Source organism: Podarcis cretensis (genome assembly GCF_951804945.1).
Source record: "Podarcis cretensis genome assembly, chromosome: 10".
NCBI classification, from domain to species: domain Eukaryota; kingdom Metazoa; phylum Chordata; class Lepidosauria; order Squamata; family Lacertidae; genus Podarcis; species Podarcis cretensis.
The window spans coordinates 37,848,829-37,871,552 of record NC_137179.1 but is presented as its reverse complement, the minus strand read 5'-3'; the positions used below and the strand labels follow the sequence as shown (position 1 = coordinate 37,871,552).

The 22,724-nt window shown below is 41.2% G+C and overlaps 2 long non-coding RNA genes across 3 annotated transcripts in view; one reads left to right on the top strand and one right to left on the bottom strand.

The window, feature by feature from the left end:
- Positions 1–6,271, top strand: part of LOC307225574 — a 196,414-nt gene extending 190,143 nt beyond the window's left edge. The window contains exon 6 of the long non-coding RNA XR_013843074.1: positions 6,134–6,271. This is a non-coding gene — a long non-coding RNA (uncharacterized lncRNA). The remainder of the gene's footprint in view (positions 1–6,133) is intronic.
- The window catches only part of LOC307225577, a 251,855-nt gene that overhangs the window by 61,066 nt on the left and 168,065 nt on the right, over positions 1–22,724 (bottom strand). The window lies entirely within an intron of this gene.

Genomic DNA, 22,724 nt, shown 5'->3' with positions numbered 1-22,724 from the left:
TTACAAAATTTTTGCAGACATTTTGGCAAAAAGATTGAAAAGAGTTTTAGCAGAAGAGATTCATAAGGACCAAACAGGCTTTCTCCCAGGTAGATATATGTCAGACAATGTGAGAAACATTATAGATATTTTGGAGCTGTTGGACGTTGACATTAATAGGAAAGCAGTTTTGATTTTTGTGGATGCAGAGAAAGCCTTTGACAATATTTGTTGGACTTTTATGAAAAAGAATCTCCAAGGGATGGGGGTAGGCCAAGGTTTTGAAAACGGTATAGGTGCAATATATTCTCAACAAAAGGCCAAATTAATTGTAAATAATGTGGTAACAGAAGAAATACCTATAGAAAAAGGTACACGACAGGGTTGCCCAATATCCCCTTTGCTTTTTATATCAGTCCTGGAGGTATTGTTAAACATGATCAGAAAGGACCAGTTGGTTAAAGGAGTTCAGGTCGGAGTTAGACATTATAAATTAAGAGCATTCGCAGATGATCTAGTATTGACTTTGCAACAGCCAGACACCAGTACCAAAAGAGTATTAGAATTAATTGATATATTTGGTCGAGTAGCAGGTTTTAAATTGAATAGACAAAAAACGAAAGTGTTGCAAAAAAATTTAACAATGGAAGAAAGAGAGAGTTTTCAGAATGAAACAGGCTTGGAAATAACAAAAAGGGTAAAATACCTGGGGGTAAACTTAACATCCAAGAATGTGAACTTATTTAAGGACAATTATGAAAAATGTTGGTCAGAAGTTAAAAAGGATTTGGAAATATGGTCAAGGTTGAAACTTTCCTTGTTAGGCCGAATCGCTACCATTAAGATGAATGTATTGCCTAGAATGTTGTTTTTATTCCAGACGCTGCAGATTGTGGACAAGATGGAATGTTTCAAGAAGTGGCAGAAAGATATATCAAAATTTGTCTGGCAGGGCAAAAAGCCCAGAATCAAATTTAAGATTTTAACTGATGCAAAGGATAGAGGGGGGTTTGCCCTGCCGGACTTAAGACTTTATTATGAATCAGCAGCTTTCTGCTGGTTGAAACACTGGCTACTTCTTGAGAACACTGACATTTTGGACCTGGAAGGGTATGACAATAGTTTTGGTTGGCACGCATACTTATGGTACGACAAGGTAAAGGTGTATAAAAGCTTTAAAAACCATATTGTAAGGAAAGCATTGTATAACGTTTGGATTAGATACAAAGATTTGCTGGAAAGTAAAACCCCTAGGTGGGTGTCACCAATGGAAGCTAGGGAAGTAAAAAAGCTTAATATGGATTCTAAATGGCCAAAATATCATGAGATTTTAGAATATGATGGCGAAAGGGTGAAACTTCAGAGTTATGAGAAACTAAAGCCTAAGGTTCGAGATTGGTTGCATTACCATCAGATAAATGAGACATTTAAACAGGACAGGAAAATAGGATTTCAGAAAGAGAAGTCAAAATTAGAAACAGAATTGTTGGAATCCAATACTAAGAACTTATCAAAAATGTATAACTTGCTGCTAAAATGGAATACACAGGATGAAACGGTGAAATCAGCTATGATTAAATGGGCACAAGATATCGGTCATGATATTATGTTTACTGACTGGGAACAGTTATGGACCACCGGTATTAAATTTACTGCATGTAATGCATTAAGAGAAAATATTATGAAAATGATCTACCGATGGTACATGACCCCAGTCAAGCTTGCAAAAATTTATCATTTGCCTAATAATAAGTGTTGGAAATGTAATGAGACTGAAGGCACTTTCTACCACCTTTGGTGGACCTGCCCAAAGGTTAAAGCTTTCTGGGAAATGATCTATAATGAAATTAAGAAGATCCTTAAGTGGACTTTTCCTAAGAAACCAGAGGCTTTCCTCTTGGGCATGGTGGGCCAAGTGGTGTCAAGGAAGGATAGGACTTTCTTTATGTATGCCACTACAGCAGCAAGAATTCTACTGGCAAAGTATTGGAAGACGCAAGAACTACCTACTCTGGAAGAATGGCAAACAAAGGTGATTGACTTTATGGGACTCGCCGAGATGACGGGCAGAATCCGGGACCAGGGGAAAGAGACAGTGGAAGAGGACTGGAAGAACTTCAAAATATATCTTAAAAATAATTGCAAAATTGAGGAATGTTAGGATGTCAGGGGGTAAGAAGTAAAGAATTGCAGCAGTAAACAAAAAAACTTAAGAATTTTTTTATGAAAGGGAACTAAGATAATGGATCCAAGGGTTGCTAAAGAATTATTAAACAAGGATGCAGGGATGGGGAGGTATGGGGAAGTCAAAGAAAGAAGGGTAAGAACCGATGAGTATGATGTGATACTGTTTTACATTGTTTTTTATTATATGTGTGGAAATTAATAAAAATTATTATAAAAAAAAAAAATAGAATAAACATTTGCTCTAAGTGGTCAACTTACGTGGTGCTCTAAGGGGTTGTGTGCCATCTCTGTTCCCCTGCCCCAAATGGTTTGCTTTAAAACTGTGTATCCTGAGCTGCTAGCATGACACATGGTGCTCCAGTGCACGGTTTCAGTGTGCGTGGCAGAAGTCCCCCAGGAGTGACAGGACATGACAGCATTCCCTCTATGCGTCTTGAAAACACATATCAGCAAGGAGCCCCCAACACAGACTTTTCAAGCTGAGTTTGGCTAGATATAGGTATTTATTCTTTTTGTAATCTGCTCTGAGGTTTTGTTTTGTTTGTTTTTACGGTCAAGCAGTACCTATTTTTTTATGACATTCAGGGGCCAATGAACCTTAAAAAAGAAAAGAGGAAGGAGGTTTCACCATCAAAGTAGAGGCACCAGCAGCATCTTTCTCTCTCCCCCCCCTTATTTAACTGTACTAGTCTCAGCTGTTTCATGCAGCAGAAATAGCAAGTGTCTGCAGTCACCATATCCTCCCATCACCCCACATTTTGAATGAACGTATTTCATGATGGAGTGTCTTTCCAGATGCATGGCAGAGGCAGGGTGGAGAGAGAGTGACTCCCCCTGGCCAGTGCCTTGCCTGCTCTTATATTCCAGGGCCAGGTGTAGGAAGCAGCACAGGACAGGCCAAGGAAGAAATTGGTATTCGGTTAAAATAGTCCACAAAATTTATTCATCACAGATGTAAGTAAGCTATGGCAAAGGCCTTGGGTATGTATCTGGAATCAACCAGTAGGCTGGGTCGACCAGCATCAAATCAGGGTGATCCTATCTGATGCTGTTTAGATGGATGCTATGGCCCATTAACTCCCCTGTGGGCTTCCGGACAGAAACACAACTTCCTGGACCCCTTTAGTGGGGTACCTAATAGTCTAAGGATCCAACCCAATGCCTTATCTGCCAAGAAGTTGTGGTGATTGCTACGAAGCAGGTGAAAACCTTCCAGCAGGCCCAAATTGTCTGCAGGAAAAATTCCTCACTGGCCCCGAATACAGCGACTGAGTATTCAAGGTGTGCTTATAAAACCAAACATATCATTGGCCATCCAAAACAAAAAGGAGCCTGCACCCATATTGTCCCATTAACCCTGGCTGAGTTAGCATGACAGTGATGAGTGGTATAGGCCTTTGTGAAACTTGGTGAAATACATGATTTATGAGGGCAGCCCAGTTAAAATGGAATGTCAATCGAATTCATTTGTTAATACAATTTCATGTACATGTAGAAAAATGACAAAAACATAATCAAGTGTCAGAAAGTCAGGGTAAAACAATATGCATCAAGAAATGTAACCAGGTAGAAGAGATCTCCTGTCCTTAACTTCACTGTCATTTAAACAGGGGAGAAAAGGCATGGCCTGAATGATAATAATAAAAACTCAGTTTGACATAGATGTGCAGTACGGGCATCCCCCCCACTTATGTGGGGGTTACATTCCAGGCCCCCACGAGCATAAGCAAAAATCGCATAAATGGGGAGCACCCTCTAAACACATTTTAAACACCCTCTCTGCCACTCTCTCTCCAATGGACAAAAAATACTGTATCCAATAATGTCAACAACTAGAATTAAAGCTCTGGGGCTGGCAGGAGACTGGAGGAAGCGTGTAAAAGCGGGCAGCTGCTGCGGCAACATCAGGGCAGTGCAAACACACCAGCGGAGCTGATGCAATGCTTGTGCACACCTCACCACCACCTTGTGCTTCCTCCTTCAGACCCAGTATGCAGCAGCAACGCAGGCAGCTGGAGTTCAGCTGAGAGCCACTGCTTTACCCAGCAGCCCCCCACACACACCCCACTCTCCAGAGACCCACTGGGTCATTTCAGCACCAGCTGAAAACCTTTTAGCTCCCCCAGGCTTTTTTAATACCTCTGTGTCTATGGATCTATTGTGTTGTTGTTTTTTAGTTGTTAATAGTTTTTATTGTTTTCAGCATTGTATTTTAATTGTTGTATTTGTTGTCTGAGCCACTCAGAGAAGTTCTCTGCCATGGGGCAGCTATGGGGTTAAGAAAAGTAAATTAAATAAATGCCAGCCAAGCTCAGATTTCTTTGTGATGTATGTGCACAATAGAAAGGATGAAGTATTCTGTGTCAGATGCAGGACCAGTGCCATAGCACCAGTTATTTTCCACGCAGTCTGCTAAGAGGAATCGTGGCCAGTGTGGTGGTGTGAGTAGGCTGCCCTAGATCTCCTAGCTTCCCAACATTGTAGGTCGCTGCCACTTACCAAGAAGAGAAGGGGTGAGGTGCAAGAAGCTCAGTGTGGAGCAGTGCATGGCAGTGGACCTAGGCTGATGCTCCTGCAACCATGTGCTGCATCCATTTTTTAGCTGCTGCTGCCCTTTCTCTATCACTAAACACACAAATTTGCACTGAACTATTCAACTATTCAACTATTCAACTAGAATTCAACTATGGTTTTCCCAGTAGTGATGTATGGAAGTGAGACCTGGACAATAAAGAAGGCTGATCGCCGAAGAATTGATGCTTTTGAATTATGGTTCTGGAGGAGACTCTTGAGAGTCCCATGGACGGCAAGAAGACCAAACCTATCCATTCTTAAGGAAATCAGCCCTGAGTGCTCACTGGAAGGACAGATCGTGAAGCTGAGGCTCCAATACTTTGGCCATCTCATGAGAAGAGAAGACTCCCTGGAAAAGACCCTGATGTTGGGAAAGATGGAGGGCACAAGGAGAAGGGGACGACAGAGGACGAGATGGTTGGATAGTGTTCTCAAAGCTACCAGCATGAGTTTGACCAAACTGCGGGAGGCAGTGGAAGACAGGAGTGCCTGGCGTGCTCTGGTCCATGGGGTCACGAAGAGTCGGACACGACTAAACGACTAAACAACAACAACATTCAACTAGAAAGTACCCAATTCTAATATCCATAGATAAATGTATACCATAGGTGTTCAAATGTTCAATGGAACATTTAGTCTGAGGCACTCTGACAACAATTCACCCATCTGGGTTTGCAGGCCTCTAGCATTAGCAAATAAACACCTATATGATTTTAAAGGCTCTTTTTTTCTGTGTACATTTTGGTCCAATTATTTTTTTTAGAAGAGAGAAAGGATGGATAGATATAGATGTCCAAGCAGAACAACAGCATGAAAACTTTTCAAGTACTTTTTCTAGGCAGACATGCAGGTTTTTGTTAGCTCCAAGGGTGAGTAATATAAGAAGTAATTAGTGTGATAACACATTAGCATAATGTTCCATATGGTGTTATTCTTGCATTTGAACATGACAATTATACTTCAATAAATTAAGTTGGCTGGTCTGCCTTCCTCACCCAGCATGAAAATGCTGAAAATCTATTACATTTGAACTCACTGAAGTTCTCTTGCAGATTGTGGCTTTTGGTTGTTGTAGTAATTTCAAGAATGTTTGGAAGCCTATTATAGACACACTCATTTGAGGTTTAAACTACTGTGTTTGCATGCCCTGAGAATTGTAGCTCAGCACCTATAACAAATGACAGCTCCCCAAATTCTTTTGGGGAAGGCATGATTGTGTAAAGTGGTGTGATAGGGCCACAGTTGCAGCAATAATCAAACTAACAGATCCATTAACTTCCTTGACTTTCTCTAGAATGGCACGTGATATCATTGGATCCCTTCTCTTCCCCAGCCTTTGCTGTCACCACAAAGCTGATTCTAATGATGGATTTGGTAATTTCTTCCTTTCCAGGTGGCTTGAGACCTCAGCTAAAGTCTCAACATGATGATACATTCTTTTCCCCAGAATGCTTTCTCATTTGTCAGTGGCTGCAAGGCATCTTATTAATCTAGAACAAAGATGTTGGTAGAGGCATCAAAGCTGGAACACTTTGAGCCACCCCAGGCACACCCCCTTTGGAGCCCTAGTGATGCCAAAACTCTGGAGTCAGTTTGGCCAGGGATATGTAAGTTGCTGCAATGGCAGGAACAGGGGATCCAACATTGGATGTCCTTCTCTGATGTCAGAGAAGAACCTCTGATCCACCCTATCAGATACCCCCTCCCAAGTGTCCCTAGTTCTTATCCTCTAGGGACAGTCACAGATTTACAGAAGCCATCTTGGTTTCTGATTTGATCCTGGGATATCCCATTTTTATTTATTTTATTTATTGAATTTATATACCGCTCTATACCCAGAGGTCTCAGGGCAGTTCACAGAAAAGATTACAATATATAAAGTCAAAATAAGAACAATAACCCAATAGCACCCTCCCCCCCCCAAAAGAGCCACATTTTAAAAGGGTATAGGATGTCGGATGTCAATCCGGTCAACCAAAGGCCTGGTTAAAAGGGAACTTTTTCGCCTGGTGCCTAAAGGTGTATAATGAAGGCACCAGGCCAATTTTTCTGGGAAAGAAGCTCCTTAAGAAGTTTTCCTCAAGACGACCCTATTTTTCATCAGAAAAATGTTGGAGGGTAGGTCATACAGAAGACACCTTCTAAGGGGCCACTAGACGTAGCATCTCCTTTTACAGTTAGAAATTCTTGCAGTTTGCCAGTAATGTCCAGGTTTTACCAAATAACACAACACAGGGAAAGAATGCCTTTTCTCCCAGGCTGAAGACATTGCTGTTTCATAAACTGAAATCAGCTAAGCTATGGAGAATTTAGAATATTTCCTTTATATGAAGAACACAATGTATTTTCCTCATGAAAACTCACATAATTAACATGCTTATGAATATGTTAGATGAAACGGGACTGCATTTATGCAGACATCACTGAGAATCACGCATCTTTTACAAGGCCTGTCATGACTCTGTTTTCGCACTCGGCTCACATGCTTCAGCGCGTCTTTAAATTATCTAGGGCACGTCACATGACACCTAAGTGTGAAACAAGCATTTTCTCCTCCCAGTACCATTATTTTCATTTTCAAAACACTAATTTGCAACAAATGGCAGGAGTGGAAAAGATGTGCAGCATCATAAGGTTTTGGCTCAGGCATTTTAATTTGGAAAGTGAGTTGAGAATAATGTTCAATGAGCTTTCATCATCCAAAGCGCTAGTAAAAGCTGTACAATGAGGAATTAAAAAAAACCTAAAAATTAAAAAGAAAGATGGCATGGATATAATTTGCGCAGAGAGACGTTTGTTTGCATGTAGTCCTCCCAACTAAAGCTATCATTAACCTATACATTTATTAAGTGCCACTGCCTAAGGATGCCATTCAGCATTTGTAAGCAAATGTGGGGGTAATATGTACACAAGATCTATGAAAATAATAGCTAATAGCCAGAGATGAAAGGACACCATGACAGTCATGGAAAATTGAAACAAGGTCTAAACCTCTTCAGGGCATGTTATTGATATTTTGTAAGGGAAGCATGAAAGAGAAGTGTGGGAAAAGAGAATCCTAAATTGATACGGAACAATAAACCCTTTGGAAGGCAATAGAAGCTGCAGTTTGGATACGGCAGAGACAATATGATCTATAGTAATTCAGTAATTAGATACATGAAAGCAAGAGAGGCCCATATAATTACATTTTGGAGGCAGTGAGGAAAACAATTGTTTGTCAGGGCTGATAGAGATTTTCATTGTCTCTCAATTACATAACTGTTTCTCATTTTTATTTCTGCAGCCTTGTAGCTACCTGAGTTATGAAGCCAAAGGAGCAGCTCTTGTCTACAGGGCTCAAAATTAAAGGACTCTGGTGAATAAACACTTCGGAAAGCAAGAAGAGAGAAAGAGCAGGAGAGATAATTTCCAGACTTTACTTGCAACATCAATGCCAGTGGGATAAATTTAACTAGAAATAATAACAGCAAAGCATTGTTTGGAAATCTCTAAATATATGAAAGTAAATATATGAACTGATTTGCCAGCATCTCAACATCATAGCCAGGTAAGGAGGAGTAAGAATCCCAAGGGATCTATGAATCATTCATGCCCCCTACTCCCAAGGAGGTGCCTTTGAAGATTATTTAGAATGGGGTGATTATTCAAAGTAAAGCACTGCTTGTATTAGAGCATGGGTAGGCAAACTAAGGCCTGGGGGCCAGATCCGGCCCAATCACCTTCTAGAATGTGTCCGTTTATTTAAAATGCATCTCTGGGTTATTTGTGGGGCCTGCCTGGTGTTTTTACATGAGTAGAATGTGTGCTTTTATTTAAAATGCATTTCTGGGTTATTTGTGGGGCATAGGAATTCATTCATTCGCCCCCCCCCAAAAAAAAATAGTCCGGCCCCCCACAAGGTCTGAGGGACAGTGGACCAGCCCCCTGCTGAAAAAGTTTGCTTAGAGGGTCCACTTTAAAGTGAAAACAGCCACCCTCTCTGAAGGCTCACCTCTGTGCTCCTTGCCACTCCTTAATATTTTCCCTTCCCAACACCAAAAACATAGTGCGGGGGATAGGGCACAGCGTGTGTTAGAACCACAGCATCATAGAGTTGGAAAGAATGCCAAGGATCCTCTAGTCTAACCCCCATGCAACGCAGGGATCTCCACAGCACAAGGGAGACCTCAAAGGACCACACTTTGGCTGCAATTAATGCACAGCTTTGAGGACTTCATTTTCTGCCAGAGATCACAGTGGTTGTCAAGCTCTCTGGTGGAAATGAGAATCCATTCATCAGTTGCTGATGAGGAGGCAGTTCAGTGGGACTCTCCTGTGTTGAGGAAGCCCCCCATCCCTTCTGCCCCACAGGAAGGTGCTTTAGTCTTCAGGGCTAGAAGCCCAGAAAGAGTGGCCACAGCAAAAGAAGAAGAAAAAGGCATTTACAAATGCATATAAATCATTCAGAGACTTCTTAATACTTAGAACAGTGAGGCAGATAATAAGATTGTACCATCAGAGAAATGCACTAACAAATGAATCCTAAATCTCTGGCCATGCTCTTTTTACCGCAGCTGGTGCTCACAAGGAATAAATTGTTTTTATTCCAGCAGTGTGTATTTTGAGAAAGGTGATGCTATCAGTATGATAAAAATTACTGAATACAACTTGTCTAGAGCTGCTGCAGTTTTCTTTTCTTTTTAATTAATTTTTTATTAAGGATTTTTTAAATACAACAAACCAAATAAAACATACAAAAATATCATGTGTCATAGCATGTTTTCTAATCCTCTTTGGACTTCCTCACATCTCCCGCTCCTGCGTTCCAAGTTTATAAAAATTAAACCAGCAATTTATCACCTTATCCCCGCCTTAAAGTCAATTTTTACAATATTATGTCTTAAATTTTAGATATATTTATTTCCTCTTTGGCGCATTAAAATTAACCCAATAGTTATCTAAAAATTTGGTTTTTTCATAAATTTAACTTATCTTCATAGTTCACTTCATCTGTTTCCATGGTGCCCAATTGTTTATGATCAAACATCCTGCTTAGCATTCATACAATTTACAATACTTTTGCAAATATATCTTAAATTTTCTCCAATCTTCTTCCGCCGTCTCCTCTCCCAGGTCTCGGATTCTGCCCGTCATCTCGGCCAATTCCATATAGTCCATCAGTTGCATCTGCCATTCCTCCAGTGTGGGTAGATCTTGAGTTTTCCAATGCCTGGCAACGAGTATCCTTGCTGCTGTTGTTGCGTACATAAAAAATGTTCGATCCTTCTTTAATACCCCTTGGCCGACAATACCCAAAAGGAAGGCCTCTGGTTTCTTAAGAAAGGTATACTTAAATACCTTTTTCAGCTCATTATATATCATTTCCCAGAAAGCCTTCACTTTAGGGCAAGTCCACCAAAGGTGAAAGAACGTTCCTTCATTTTCCTTACATTTCCAACACTTATTATCAGACAAGTGGTATATTTTTGCAAGTTTGACTAGGGTCATGTACCATCTATATATCATTTTCATTACATTTTCTTTCAAAGCGTTACATGCAGTGAAATTCAGCCCAGTAACCCACAATTTTTCCCAGTCCTCAAACATAATATTATACCCAATGTCCTGTGCCCACTTTATCATAGCCGATTTAACCGTTTCATCTTGTGTGTTCCATTTTAACAGCAAGTTATACATTCTTGAAAGTACCTTAGTCTTAGGCTCTAACAGTTCCGTTTCTAACTTCGATTTTTCCACCTGGAATCCTAATTTTTTATCAAGTTTAAAAACTTCTTTAATCTGAGCATAATGTAACCAATCTCGCACTTTGTCTTTCATTTTCTCCTGACTCTGCAATTTCCAGTTGTCTCCATCTTTTTCTAATATTTCCCAATACTTCGGCCATTTGGCCTCCATATTGAGTCTTTTTCGGGCCTTAGCTTCCAATGGTGAAAGCCACCTTGGAGTTTTATTTTCCAATAAGTCTTTATATTTTGTCCAGACATTAAACAATGCTTTTCTGACAATATGGTTCTTGAAATTCCTATTAATCTTAACCTTGTCATACCATAAATATGCATGTCAACCAAACGCATTGTCAAAACCTTCCAAATCTAATACATCAGTATTCTCAAGAAGCAGCCAATCTTTCAACCAGCAGAAAGCTGCTGATTCATAATACAACCTTAAGTCTGGCAGGGCAAAGCCCCCTCTTTCTTTCGCATCAGTTAATATCTTAAACTTAATTCTGGGCTTTTTGCCCTGCCAGACAAATTTGGAAATATCTCTCTGCCACTTCCGGAAACACTCTGTTTTGTCCACAATCTGTAATGTTTGAAATAAAAACAGCATTTTGGGCAATACATTCATCTTTACAGCAGCAATTCGGCCTAACAAGGAAAGTTTCAATCTTGTCCAAGTTTCTAAGTCTCTCTTAATTTCAACCCAACATTTCTCATAATTATCTTTAAATAGACTCAGATTTTTTGCTGTTATGTTCACCCCTAGGTATTTTACTTTTTAAACCACATTTAACTCTGTCTCTTTCTGAAACTGTTCTGACTCTGTAACTGTCAAATTTTTTCCCAGCACCTTAGTTTTCTGCTTGTTTAATTTAAATCCCGCTACCCGACCAAATTCTTGAATTAGTTGTAATACTTTTTTCGTACTAGATTCTGGCTCCTGTAGGGTCAAAACTAGGTCATCTGCAAACGCTTTAAGTTTATATTGTTTCTCTCCGACCTCAATCCCTTTAACCAACCGGTCCCCTCTGATCATGTTCAAGAACACCTCCAGGACCGAAATAAATAACAATGGGGAAATAGGACAGCCCTGTCGTGTTCCTTTTTCAATTTTGAACTCTTCTGTAATCACATTGTTTACTATCAGTTTAGCCTTTTGTTCAGAATAAATTGCATCTATCCCATTTCCAAAACCCCGTCCCACTCCCATCCCTTCCAAATTTTCCTTCATAAATTTCCAAGAAATATTATCAAAGGCCTTCTCCGCATCGATGAAAATTAACACTGCTTTTGTATTGATATTTGTTTGCAAGAGTTCCAAAATATCAATAATGTTCCTTGTATTAGCAAACAAATGTCTACCTGGGAGAAAGCCTGCCTGGTCCTTGTGAATTACCTGGTTCAAAACTTTTTTAAATCTACTTGCCAAAATGTCTGCAAATATTTTGTAATCCACATTTAGAAGAGAGATGGGGCGGTAGTTCTTAAGTTGGGTCTTTTCAGTTTCCACTTTTGGTATCAATGTGATAAACGCTTCTTTCCACGATTCCGGCGCCTTCTTCCCCTCCAGAATTTCATTGCAAACCTCCAGCAGTGGTTGTATTAAATAGTCTTTCAATGTCTTATAGTACTTGGAGGTGAGCCCATCTGGCCCTGGGGATTTGCCCAATTGCGTGTTCTGAATGGCTTGTTCAATCTCTTGTCGTGTTATTTTAGAGTTCAGGATTACTCTATTTTCTTGTGATAATTTTGATAGTCCATTCTTTTTCAAAAATTGTTTTATCTCAGCTTCATCTTGCGGCCCTTGAGAATATAATTTTTTAAAATATCTCTGGAAGCATTTTCTGATATCCACAGGGTTCTGAATATTTCTTCCTTCAATCTCTAAATTTGTAACAGTATTTAGTTTTTGTCTCTTCTTCAACTGCCATGCTAGCAGTTTTCCACATTTGTTCGCCGATTCAAATGTTCTTTGTTTCATTAATTTAACTTTCCACTCTATTTCCTGGTTTATCAATTTAGAATATTGTGCTTGATAAAGTTTAATTTCTCTCAGAATCGGCTGTGACTTCGGATTTAATCTTAACTTCTTCTCGAATTCTTTAATTTTCTTCAAAATCTTATCTTTTTTCTCATTTTGTGTCCTTTTCTTTACAGCATTCTGTTGTATCAAAAACCCCCTCATCACAGCCTTACTTGCGTCCCAGATAGTTCTTTTTTCCACTGTAGTGTTCAAATTTATCTCAAAATAGTCCTTCAGGGCTTTTTGGGCCTTCTTGGTAATCTCCTGATCTCTGAACAAATTGTCATTCATCTTCCATCTAAAGGAGCCGGTTGGTAGTAGTGTCATATCCATCTTTACAGCATTATGGTCGGAGCAGGTCTTTGGGCAGATTTCCACCTTCCTAGTCTTAGGTGCCAGACTAGAGCTGCTGCAGTTTTCTGACTCAGCTTTGGAGGAGAAATAAACTCCAAAAAAAGAGAATCCTCTCAAAATAACCTCCCCATTCCCCCTTCTGCCCACTACAAAAATTCTATGACCAATACAGCGAGAAAAATCCTTGTAAGACAGTGGCAACTGGCAATTATACCCGCTGTCAAAAGCTCCCTTCAGACATAGCACTAAGCCATGGCCTAGTATTGTGAGAACAAGCCTAGCTTCCACATACATGTACATGCATCCTGTCCCTTCTCCAGGGTGGCTGTGAGGAGTTCAGAAGCTTAGTGTGTTGTGCATATCATAAACCATGGTTAAGTGTGGCTAATGAAAACATGCCAGTTTATAAACGATGGTTTGAAGTTGGCTGGTTTTCACTAACTATAGTAGTTTCTCTGGTTTCAGACAACATGGCAAGTTCCAGTTTTTGTTTTGTTTTGTTGTTTTTAATGGAAGTGTGCCAGCGTATGAGGGGGACATGAGCCCAGGGGCAGTGGGTAGCCTAGCTCACATAACATTGCACATAACAGTTTAGCGTTCTATGTGGACCAACCCACAGAGTAGCTTCATAAGTTGTAGGATGTTTCCATTATGACAAAGATAATGGCACACAAATGAATTAAGGGAGGGAACATGGAAAACTGAAAAGAGGAAAAACAAGCCAATGCGGCATTGTTGTACCAAGGCGAGTCCATCATTTGCACCAAATGTGTCACTCGTTATTTGTATTGTATCCTCTTTATTAGCCTCTCCATTAAACGGATAATGAAAATCAGGTGCCAATGTGAACCTGCATTTATCTCAGATATGTCCTCTGCTGAGCAATTAGGGTGACTTTTTGGTAATTAGTTTTGATCTGTGATTTGAGGTCCGTTACATATGCGAAACAGTTTCAACAGGCAGTCATAGAAGCAGTTAAGTTGCATTGCAGCAGGAGCATATGGGTGAATTAAATCTCTGTGAGAAAACCTGGAATCAATACTATCAGCCAGAAACATGTTGTGTCCTGTATTTCTTTCATTATCTCCAAATTGTGCTTTATGAACCCTGTGTGGCGAGATGGGAGGTCTAAGGGGGGTGGGGGTGAAGGAGAATCATTCTGATGAGACAGGGAAGGAAGACAGAGAGAATTCTGCCAATATCTTTTTTTAAAGAGCAAGGAGCAATAGCTCCCTTTTTATCTTATGAATTTTGTTGGTAGGGATGAAAGACCTTGCTAGCCCCATAATGAATAAGATTTCAGCATATGTTTGGCAGAAGATGGGGTGGGGGTGGGGATCCTAGATAAAATACATATTTCAGTTCCTCTTCAGGCAGCAAAAAAAAAAAAAAAAAAACTTCCCAGAAGATGGCAAATGTTTGCCTTGAATTTATTTGATTTCAAAATAAAAATAAAATAGCTCCCACCACCCAAATTCAAAACAATAATTGAAGACCTCCTTCCTGTCAGCCTCTCCTCCATTGCTCTGAAGCTTCTGTGTGTCAATTCACATTTTGGGCTTGGGATGTGATTCCCAGTCAGCTGTAGCACTTTGGGATCCTTGTGAAACTCCTGTTATGCCTTTCAGGGTCAGGCTATTGCATTTTTCTGCCTGAGCAAAGGATAAGATGGCTCTCATTCCATACAGAAGCCCACTAGCCTGCCAGCTGTATCATACCCAGCATGGTCAGAGTGTTAGACTAGGACAGGGTATCCCAAACTTGTGTCTTCGGCTGTTTTTGGACTACAATTTCCATCATCCATGACCACTGGTCCTGTTAGCTAGGGATGATGGGAGTTGTAGTCCCAACAACAGCTGGAGACCCAAGTTTGGGAAACCTTGAACTAGGAGTCCAGGGTTCAAATCCCCAGTGAACCAAAAAGCTCATTGGGTGATCTTGGGCTAGTTGCTGTCTCTCGGCTGAACCTACCTCACAGGGTAGGTAGTGAGGATAAAATGGGGAGCGCAGAAGAACCATATACATCACTTTGAGCCCCTTGGAAAATTTAGCAGCAGCAGCAGTAGTAGTAATAATAATAATGTTCTGGTGCCACAGGCCTGTATCCTCCACCACACCTGAGGGAAGCAGATTAGCGGTGCAGAACAGGCCATGTGGCCCACAAAGCTTTGTACCCCAACATCTGAGGTGGACGCTTCATCCCTGCTGAATAATAGGGCCGGGTCAGATTCCACAGCTATTTCCCACTCATTCACTTAAGTTTCTTGGGATTCTACTACTTAGCTCATGACTGGTGTTCTCACTAGACTTTACACTTGCAATCCATGGAGGTAGCAATAGTTGCTGAGGCCTGAGCCAAAGAAGCCACGTTTGTGTCCCTGCATGATGCAGAAGCCATTATCCATAAGGAAATACCAGGAAGGTTTCGCCATGAAATATACAAGGACCAAGCAGATCCTTCTTCCTTTCAAAACTAAGTTCTGGTTCTCATCTGCTTTTCTGTACTTTTCTGAAATCTGGCCATCATATGGTCCCGAGGAAAATATAGTGCAGGAAATGGCTTTTGAAATCAATTAACTACTAGGCCTGAAAACATTCAATATGCTTTCAAAGCGAAATCTCTCAATTTGCTAATCCCACAAAAGAACAAGAACTGGCTAACAAGCCCTTGTCTGTACTCATACGCTGCAACATTCTACTGTCCAGAATTGTTAATTGTACACATTTTATACTATGAAAGTCACAAGAGAACCAAGGATACCAAAACTACTGGGTTAATGCCTCAGTGTTTATAGACTTTCCCTCTCCATGAAGCAGCACAGAATCCTAGGACTGGACCGTATGGAAAAGTAATCCAATTCCAAGCCCTTGGAAGGTGATCAGGGTTGTAATTTGGAGAACGGACACACCACTCTTTTTTTATGCTAGATCAACACTCCCAAAAGGGGAGTGTTGATCTAGCATTGTTTCTTACAGGAACAATTTCTACTTACCAGAAACAGGTAAGACAATATTCAGAGTGCAATCAATCAACTGTTTTTTGCAGGGGAAATGGTATAAGCAAAGGAATATAGAGATGAAAATAACTGATTCAACTCTAAACCATACAAAGCTGAAGAAATAATGAGCCACTGTCAAAATTGTAATTGTGCAGGGTATTTCATAACATGAAACTGTCTCATCCATTTAAATTGATGACCAGTTCAGGCTATAATTAGAAATCACACATGTTCTTTGTTGCATATGAATGTGCTGTGTGCTATGTTAATCTCTTTTGCTTTGCTTAACCACACAGTGACCAACTGATGTACAATCACAGAACAAAGAATGGTTGATTAAGCAGAAAATTCAAGAATCTAGTCTCCAAATTCTGTCTCCAATCCTATGCAATTTTGCTCATAATTACACCCCACTGTATCTAATAGTGTTTAGCACCCAGTAATTGTGCATAGGATCAGAACCTTCGTCGCTCCCCACTTAACATATTTTTTCATCCATCCATCAAATTCAATTCATTAAATAGCTGTCTACTGCAGAATGGCTTTAGTCACTGAAATAATGATGAATGATCCATGCCAGTCATTTTCTTCTTCGTTACTAATATTCAGAGCCATCAAGTGGGCTTTTGGTTAAGGCTTTGTGATGTTTTATAAAGGGACATGGTCATTCGCAGCTAATGAATGAGCATTGGAACAATGTGGAAAGATTGAAATGGTGAAGTGATAATTAAAAGTATCTGAGGGTGCTAGAGAAGAAGCAGACTTCAGGGCAGGAGACTGATCAGGAGTGTGTGTGTGTGTGTGTGTGTGTGTGTGTGTGTGTGTGCTTTCAAAACCTCTGAGTCATTCTCTGTCTTAATATTTTTTTAGTGAGCAAATGTCAGTGGAACACAGCATTTCAAAACTTACTAGTGCCTTTTGCCACTCATAAATAACAGCCTGCTATTACAAGGTAGTTATTTAGGACTGCGGGCAGCAAGGGCAGATGAGAAAGTTCTGTAATTGAATGGCATAGATCACTCTGCATGAAGCAAATAAGCTGCCCCTGATGTGCTCTTCTCCTTAATGAAAGCCTGTCGTCTGCGTCTTGAGAAAGGCATGTGCTCTCCTGTAAGGATAAAAAGGAAGAGCCAATGTCCCCAGGAGGCATCAAAGTATAGTTAAAGCAGTTTCCCAAACTTGGGTCTCCAAGTTGTTGGACTACAACTCCCATCATCCCTGACCACTGATCCTACTAGATAGGGTTGACTTTTATTGGTGCGCACCCCCTGTCAATCAGCTGATGGTGACATGCGGTCAGGCGAGCCATTTCCCATTTGCAGTGTGATCTGAATTCAAGTCACACTGCATTCCAGCATTCCTGATACTTCGGTGTATAGCTGATCTCAGCAGGGACCAATTGATCGGAGCAAATGTCATACACCCCCCCACACACTTTGGGCAGGGATTAGTTCCTGAGTGGAACCAATCTTTGCCAGGCTTGGATTTGGTGCCAAATTTTAAAGGCACTGGATAAAACCCCAGTTTGCCAAAGAACAATCAGGAATGCACTCTAAGGCTCCTACCTGTTCCATCTTTACCTGTCTGACACCTGATGTCATATATGGTATCAGGTGTGGGGTGAGTGGGCACGGCTTGGGCTGAGTAGACCCAATTAGGCACATGGTTCAGAACCTGCTCACTGCTGAGGACAGGGAAATGGCTTTCCCCCTTCACCCCAAAATGTTAGCTTCCTCGTGCAAGCTAAAGTAGAAGCTTCATAACAGAAAACATTAAGAAGGGTATTTGAGGAAATGATGTGGGTGAGTTTGCCTGCACTTGTGGTTGCTTGGTTACTTGGTGACACATGCCCATTTCTCACCAACAGCACTTCTTTCTTCTCCTTGGGTGTCAGGCTTTAGATTTATTAATACCCAGTCCTTCCTCGTTCCCTGCAGCCTTGATTGCCTTTATCTCCCCAGGACAATCTGCAAGTTGTTCCTGCCATCCTTGGTCATGCTGGCTCTTCAGTTTAGATAAGACCTTCAGATACTTTCACGGCTGAATCTGACACATAAACAACTGCGTGGGATGTTAGAAGCACTGGAGCATGAGATAGCAAAAGCCCTTTTTATGCTTCTGATGTTAGTGCTTTGCCAAGATCAATGAGAATTTGAAGATGGGGAATGGAATCCTTGTTTGGATCACATGACCATTTTGTATTCCTAAGCAAAGAGAGAGTACGTGGTCTCTTATTGACAGTCATAGGCCCTCCCTTGCTTCCTGCACCTATCTTGATGTTCGAGGGGGTGTGGGAATGGTGGGGGGGGGGCGTCATAATAATCCATGGTGGCTCCAGGGTCACCCATATCCACTGCCAGATTTGAGACAGCAAGAAGCACATAAAATATTGACACTCTTGTTGTACCTGCATGCACACACACATCCCTACCTATTACTTTTGGAAAGTTAATTTCTTACAACTTGAAATCCTGTTCAGCTCACAGTATTGGAGCCACTCTGTGTTCAGAAACACCTACTTACCTACCCCATTTATATCCCCTCTTTCCTCCAGGGAGCTCATGGTGGCATACATGGTTCTCTTCTTCCCCAGTGTATCCTCACAACAACCCTGTGAGGTATGTTAGGATAAGAGATAGTGACTGGTCCAAGGTCACCCAGTGATGGCCGAGCAAAGGATTGAACCCTGTTCTTTCAGGTTCCGGTCCAATGCAAAAACCACTACTGTTATGTACCGAAGTTCTCACCCTGGGCCAGCAGGGGGATACTGTAGATAGTTATGCAAATGAAGGATCAAAAGTGATATTCAGTGATTGGATAGTTTGTATGCAAATGAAGGATCGAAAGTGATGTTCAGTGATTGGATAGTTTTAGAAAGTTGCAACAGTTACATTGTTCTGGAGCTCTATATAAGCAGGCTGACTGAGATCCTCAGTTCAGTTCTGTTCCAGCTTACAAATAAAGAGCTGCTTTGGAAGAATCGCTGTGTCATCTGATAAGTTCGCCCACAACTTAACAACTACGCTGAACACCACCGCTTCAGATAGCAAGTGGGGAACTGAGTAGTAGAATGTTGTATGTTAAAAGCAAGTCTGTGGAAACCATAGCAGAGAGAAAAATATAGCACAGGCTTTTCTGTGATATGCTATATACAGTATGAACAGTATTCCAAATATGTAAAATACAATCTTGCTTTAGGCACTGTTTGCTTAAAATCAGAATAGCTATGCCATTCCAACAATTCTAAGCATGTAGCTCAGCTTGTTTGATTTCATCATAAACTCTCTTTCAAGTTATTGTGCTTGAGCTCTTGCCTAAATGTCCTAGAATAGTGCACAATTTAATACTGAGCATATCTAATTGCATTTCAACAGCATTAATACTTCTGACATAGACCAAGCCAAGTCAGAGAAATCCTAGAGTCGAAACAGGTCATTTTCTTGCCTGAAGGACTTCCTGACTTTTGCCTGTTTTCCGTGAGATCATGACTGTGATCTAAATGCTGCTTCAGTCTGTGAATTGAATTTTCTTTTAATTTGAACATCTCTTATATTCATTTGTGGTTTCTTTGCCTTCATCAATCAATCCATTAGCCCAAGTAACTTCCTCTGCTTCCAGAAGATATCCCTGGATTATGTCATGATTCAATTCCCCACTGTCCTCACCAAGCTAATGTGTTTTCACATGTGAGAAGGATCGCTTACACAGAAGAGTGAGATTCGGCCAGGAAGATATGACTTCCATCTGCCATAAGCCTGATTCCATTTGCAGAAATCAATCTCCTGCTGGATGGTTTTGAAGCCACGGTGCATGTGATAGCCAGGGCAATGGAGAGTGCAGTGATTTTCTGTCAGGATAAAAAGGGAGAGCAAATTTCTCCCTGCTATCAGAAAGCCAAGGTGACTTTCCTTTTTGGTTGCACAAAATCCAAAGTGGGGGAACAGAGGAAGCCAAGTTCCATAAGACGGACTGAACCCAATAGAAACTTCGATTAGTTTTTCATTTAAAAAAACCTGAAAGTCGCAGGAGTATGTGACTGTTGCTCCTGCTCCTACTTTCTGACTGAACAAAAAAGAGTAGAACATTTACTGTGTGCTTTGGAAAGTTTTCTGTTTGCTTTGTATTTAGACACCACTTAAGATATCATAAGCAAATTTTTCATTATGGTTCCTTCGAGTAAGGCACAGGTTTTCATCTATGTTTGGATACAAGTGGATGCCATTTTGACGCAAGGTGGCAAAAATGTACATTTTTTTTTGCAGTGTTAACATATCTTCAATGTATACTCCGCTCCCCCCCTCCCTTCATAAGGTAAAGGTAAAGGGACCCCTGACCATTAGGTCCAGTCGTGACCGACTCTGGGGTTGTGGCGCTCATCTCGCTTTATTGGCCGAGGGAGCCGGCATACAGCTTCCAGGTCATGTGACCAGCATGACTAAGCCGCTTCTGGCGAACCAGAGCAGCGCATGGAAACACCGTTTACCTTCCCACCAGAGCAGTACCTATTTATCTACTTGCACTTTGACGTGCTTTCGAACTGCTAGGTTGGCAGGAGCAGGGACCGAGCAACGGGAGCTCACCCCGTTGCAGGGATTCGAACCGCCGACCTTCTGATCGGCAAGTCCTAGGCTCTGTGGTTTAACCCACAGCGCCACCCGCGTCCCCTGTATCCATGCTCTATTAACTGACTATCTGATGCTCTTAAGGTTTTAAGAAAACTCATTCCGAATGACTAAAGCCAGTGCTTTTTTTCTGGGGGGACGCAGGGGTACGCATACGCCTAAACATTTTGTGAATCTAAGTTTGGCCTCAGTAAGGGGCAGTATTTCAATATGAGTGTACCACTAAAAATGTTTTTAAGAAAAAAAGCACTGACTAAAGCATTTAACATGCTTCAGCTTCACATTGAAAAGGTGAGTTATTTTTTAAAACACAAGCCTCTGTGGTCAGCAATATATCTTTTATAACGTTATTCGTTGTTTTTTCTAAAAATTCATGTTTTCTGGAAGACCAGGAGTGAAACAAGTGGAAATGGAAAACGAAATTGAATAGATGGAACCTCATTAAGCACAAAATTACTCAACAAAACCCATCCTGAATCAATTAATCACAGTGTATCATTACTTTAATTTTCTGATACTGCTACAATCAGAAGAGCAGCCATTTGCATAGCTTTTTATATTAATAAATGCAAGTACATTTGTTTATAGCTATTGAAATACATAATTTTAGACACATTAATTAAATCCATTCAGCCTTCCTCTGCAAGCATTAAACTGAAAACTAAAGCAGCCAAAATTGGGCGAGCACAACAACAAAACCCATTTTGCTCATCATCCTTTTAATTCCCTTGCTTTTGAAAGAGAATGCTGAAGACAGGAAAGATGGAGGTGGGTAGACGCATTACGCAGAAGAGCAACAGTTTTAGGAATGAACATTCATGCTTTGAATTGGAACTCAGCAGTACATGAACTACGGAAGCCACAGAGTGACTGGGGAAACCCAGCCAGATGGGTGGGGTATAAATAATTTATCATTATCATTATCACATGGTCATATAACATGGGAAAACAATTAAGATACTAGTGGCAATCTCACTGGATTCCTTCTGTTTCTTCTCACAAACAACAAACACAATGTCTCTCCGCCCTTTCTCCTGTGCTTGCTTCATCAGTGGAGGAAGGCACTGTGACCACCACCAACTATGGATGAACTGATCTTGTGCTATACCCTGCATTGCCACACCAACCACACATGGGCAGAGACAGCTGGGCTTTATAATTCTCACCCAACAATGGCCCCTTCATTCTGCTCATAGTGTCCACCCAACTGGAATGATGTGAGGTGATTGCTGCTATTGAGGGCATAGTACAATTCCCTCCCCCCGCTGGATGTATAGATCAGGGGTGAGAAGCCTCCAGCCTCTGGACCTAAATAGGTAACCTGACTACTTTGGCCAAGCCACATGCACCTGCTGGTCACTGACATCATCAGGCATGGGCAGGTAAAAGGGCAGCTGGGCTGAGTCCAAGGGGCTTCTGAAGAACCGACAATTGTCTGATATTCAAGAGGCTCTACACTTTGGCTTTCAGAAGTTTTGCACACCTGGCTTCTGAAGTGCTGAAGTTGGCTGATCACTGAAACCTCTAAGCACAGTGCAGGTTTATTTGTGAGCCTCTTGCAAAGAGCTCGGGATGTCACTTTGAAGTGTCAATGATCAGCTAATTGCCAGCTCTTCAAACCACAGTGTGCAACAGTGGAGCTCTGCACAGCACTTTGACTTCCCAACAATCAGATGCTCTCTCCCCAAGGTTTCATGCCTCTGCCTAGAGCGTTCTCCTGGAAACAGCTGCCCTAGGAAAGCTCTCAGAACTGGTGGGTGGGAGTCAGGCAGATGGAAACAGCCATCCCTTGCAAGCAGAGTGAGTTACAAGAACCTGGTTCAGACGTTGGAATATACACAGAAGGGTGTAAAAATATGGAGTTAAGCCTTGTCCTGTGCTGCTTCTGCAAAGGGCACATGTAAAGGCTCATACATGATACCAGAATCCTCGCAAGCATGGGCCTCAGCCACACATTCAAACCTACACATTCAGTTCATGCACACCGAGAGGCAGTGCAAATGAGGAAACGTGCAGGCAGGCACCAAGCTTGCAGATATGATTCCTCCTCCCCGGTGCGCTTGTTGTTTGCATGTTCAGACACATGAGGCTTAGTTTATTTGCTCCGTGCAACAAGACGATTCAAGCAACAAATTGATTCGTTTTGCTTAATTTAAGGAGTTCATAACAGCACATATGCATACATATTGCTAATCATGGTCAGGTATAAAAGAAGTATAGAGTATATTCCAGACAACTGATTGATTGAACTTTAAAGTTTTGA